A 3,809-nucleotide genomic window follows, 5' to 3' on the forward strand; every position below is an offset into this window, starting at 1 on the left:
GGAAAAAATATTAAAATTATATTATATTATAAAAATATTTTAAAATATTAAAAATATTAAAAAATATTAAAAATTATTACATTTTGAGGAGTGACTCTACAAGTTAATGTGACCCTTCCTGAACTCTCTGAACTCCTCCCCTGAAGGGTTTTCCTGCCCTCCTGCTCCTGGCCTTATATTGGGTCCCAAATTGGAAGCTGAAGGGCCTGGCTGATGTCACTGTGAGGTCACCACGTCCAACCCCAGGGTGACAACCCCGGGACAGCCCCAGGGGCTGGCAGGGAGGAGGGGGTGGCGTGAGGGGAAGGAGCAGTGTGGACCACCCTGGGAAAAGTCCCTCTGGAAGAAGGAGTCACACTGTGAGTCAAAAGGGAGGATTTTGCTGCTCTGGGCTAATTTTTGCCTTTTTTTTTAATAAAAAGCTCTGGGAGTGAGTGATGAGGAGCTGGAATTGTGTGGCAGCTCCTGAAGTGAGGCTCCTCTGCTCTTATCTTCAGCCATGTTATCAGGGCAGAGAGTATGGGAAAAAATAAAAAAACAACAACAAGAAATTGCCCTAAGGAGCAGGTAAACCAGGAAATTAATCCATGAATGGAATCTGGGAATGTCCTGAGCGGGAAGGAGCCACAAGGATCATCCAGTCCAAGCCTTAATCCTGCCCAGACCCCCCAAGAATCCCATCCCATCCCTGGGAGTGCTGTCCAAAGGCTCCTGGAGCTTTTAAGTCTAGAGTGGTTGTTGTGCTTTGTGTTGGCATTAAATCCTGGGCAAGGAACATCTCTTTGATCTGGGCTTGGACAGAAGGGATCCAGCACATGGAAATTCTACAAAATATAAAATCAGCTAATTAATAATCATAATTATGAGGGGAAGACTGATGAGTTTGGATTCCTTGTGTGGTTCCTTCATCCCATTGGCCTCGGAGAGGTTGGGATGTGGCTTTTCCTTCCTGGCTCTGCTGCTCTGCAAATGGAAAAATATTTGGAAGTCCTGTTTTGGTGCCTCAGCTTCTGCTTTCTTTCCCTTTTTAGAACACTTTATTCCAGCCAAGTTTTCCTTTGTCCCACAGCCTCAGAAAGAAAAAAAGAGGGAAAAAGAGAATTTTTCTCCGAATTACAACAGGAGTGTGAGGAGTGTGAGGAGAAAGGATGCAATGGTCCAAAAAAAAGGGAAAAAAACCCATTTTTCCCTCTGTCTGGATATCCAAAAGAAAGCAGCCAGCCCTGCCAGCAAAATCCTAAGGAAAAGGAATAAATCAGATCCCTCTGGTGCCCCTGGAAGTCCGGAGTATCCGGCTGTGCTCCTGTTCTGCTTCCAGTGAAGCAGCTGCCAAATTTGTCCCGCCTTGGAGGCAGAACACATCGGGATCCAGGAAAATCCAGGTGCTGGGATGGATCCTGGAACTCCCACAGCAGGAGGGGAGCAGAGGGAAGGAAAACACAGCTTCCTTCTGGGATAAAAATAGATGCACATCCACAGGAGCTGAAAATTCCTGGCTTCTGTTTGGTTTTGCTCTTGGATTTGTTTTAATTTCCTCTCACTGTGCTGCTTCCCTCTCCTATCCCGAATGGATGGTGCTTCCCACCACAGCCAAGCTCTCTTCCAAGACATCTTCAACTTAAAAATAAAACAAAACACCAAAAATAAAAAACTAAATTAAAAGATGTTTCCCAGTGTAAAACCCAGCAAAGTCCCTTAAGGAAAAACTGGTGTCGTGGTTTGAAGGGAAGTGAGTTTTTTGGAAGTAGTGGTCAAACCAATTAGTCTTTAGATCTGAATATTGGCACCTTTGTTGGCCACTAAGAGGTGGACACGCCTCTGAGGACACGAGGGGTTAAAAGCCGGATTTCCCAGCAGGACTCTCTCTTTCCTGCTCTGCTTTCGGAGAGGGAGCGTCTTCTCCTCTCCCCTGCCCAGGCCTGGCTAGGCCGGGTGGGGGAGGGGAGCAAGGTGGGCCTGGCTGAGCAAGGTGGGCCTCGGGGTGGGGAACAGAGGGAGCTGGAGTGGAGCTGGTCCAGCTTCCATCTAGAATGGAGGGGTGGAGGGAGAACTTTGGAGGTGCCTTCCGTCCCCCTCCCTGTCCCATCCCGTTCCCCCCCCTTCCCCCCCCCGGTCCCGTCTCTCTCCTCCCCCCCACAGAGAGAAGGTGCCGAGCTGGAGCTGCTTGTGAGAGCTGCAGTGCCTGCGATCGCCTGTGCCTGACCTTGGTGGTGGGAGATAAAGCTTTTAACTCTTTCTAAGGCAGAAGAGAGTTATCCCTGGACGCTGTATTCTCATAGTTGGTGGTTTTAGAAGAGAGAGGACAGCCTGGGACCGAGAGGGTAATGTGAGATGGAAAGAAGCCCCTTCGATTGCCGGAATGAAGAGGAGTGGCTTATGAGGCCGGACTTTTCTTGCATAATGATAGCCATAGACGGACCCTGGACCCTCCTGACTATAAATAAGACTGTGTTTGGGTGGATGTTTTTGGCTCAAACCCAGAGACGTTCTGGCCTGCTTCGTGGAGCCCCCGGCCCCAGGGGTAAATGGGGGGGACCTGAGTCCCAAAAGGAGAAGATGGCTGGTTTTTGGTACTTGGCCAAAACATCCTTAAAAAGAGCCCTGTTGCAGTGCAGGTCCATGGACGGCAGTGAGAGTGCTGGACATGGAAAGGAGGGTGTCACCCTGGCAGACCCTTCCAGGCAGTGCCATGGGTGACGTGGGAACACGGGATGGTGGACCTGTGTTTCCTGTGGGGGGGGGGGGGGTCTGTGGTGCGAGAGAGACTCCTCTCGTCCTGGATGGAATGTGGATTGTCTGAATTTTAAAGGATGATGATTTGGATTAGGAACCCAGGGTTGTTGAGGGATTAAGCAAGTAGATGAAGGTAATGTGCTGGAGTCAACTGAGTGAGCATGTATGGAATGGAAATTGGGGGGGAGGAGAAGCAGTGTTTTGGGAGGTTTTCTCTTCTGCTTTTGGGTGGTTGGGTTTTTCTTTCCTTTTCTATTGTCCATTGTTATGTAATATAATAAATTGTCTGTCTGTTTCAAGAAGTAGGCCTGCTCTGCTCTGTTCTTGACCACATCTCACAGGAGTTCATTAGGTAAAATATATCCTCATGGGTGCATTGGCATTTTGTCAAATGTCAACCCATGACAACTGGATATTGAATTTTGACGTGGAAGCAAAATCAGGTTTTCATTTCCACTGGGAATTGGAAAATTGCCCCAACACGGATCCACGTGGGGCTCACACACATCCCAATCCCATCCCACCTGCTCCCAAATCCCTGCAGCTTGGAATTGCAGCTCCAGAAGGGTTTAAGATTCCAGCAGGAATCTTAAATCTTGGGATAACACAGGAAAATGAATCCGCCCTTGGCGTTGCTCCGTTTGGCTCAACCGATTGAACATTCCCTGGTTTTTTGTAGCCCTGAGTGCTGTTTTGCTTTTCCAAGCTCGGAATGCCACGAGGATGAACCACTGGGATATAAAAATGGGAAGGAATTGCTTTGGAGGAACGGGCATGGAGGGATCAGGATGGGAACTTGCCCAGCTTCGCTTCCTGGAAGGCTCCAGCACCGATTCTCTCCAAATTAACCAAAAAAAAGAGAGGCAAATTCAAGCTAGGAGGAGTCTTTTAGCTGGAGAGGGAGGCTGGGGAGCTGTGGCACCCACCCAGCCTCAGCCTGACTCCCAAAAACATCACAGCAAAGGCAGTTTTCCCAGGAAAAGCATCTCCAGTGGAAGGAAATCGGAGGGTGCCCCCCACAGCCCCCCAGGAATCAGCTCAGGGGCTGGATTTGGGATTTTTGGTTGCTCCCAGCA

General features: G+C 49.0%; 1 long non-coding RNA gene across 1 annotated transcript; it reads left to right on the top strand.

Annotated features, from left to right (window-relative positions):
- The first annotated feature begins 1,715 nt into the window (after positions 1-1,715).
- LOC134548432 (uncharacterized) lies at positions 1,716-3,035 on the top strand. The gene is made up of 2 exons (XR_010079780.1): positions 1,716-1,969; positions 2,140-3,035. It is a non-coding gene; the product is annotated as an uncharacterized LOC134548432 (long non-coding RNA).
- Positions 3,036-3,809: the final 774 nt, after the last annotated feature.

Source organism: Prinia subflava, chromosome 3, assembly GCF_021018805.1.
Source record: "Prinia subflava isolate CZ2003 ecotype Zambia chromosome 3, Cam_Psub_1.2, whole genome shotgun sequence".
In the NCBI taxonomy this organism is placed as follows: Eukaryota; Metazoa; Chordata; class Aves; order Passeriformes; family Cisticolidae; genus Prinia; species Prinia subflava.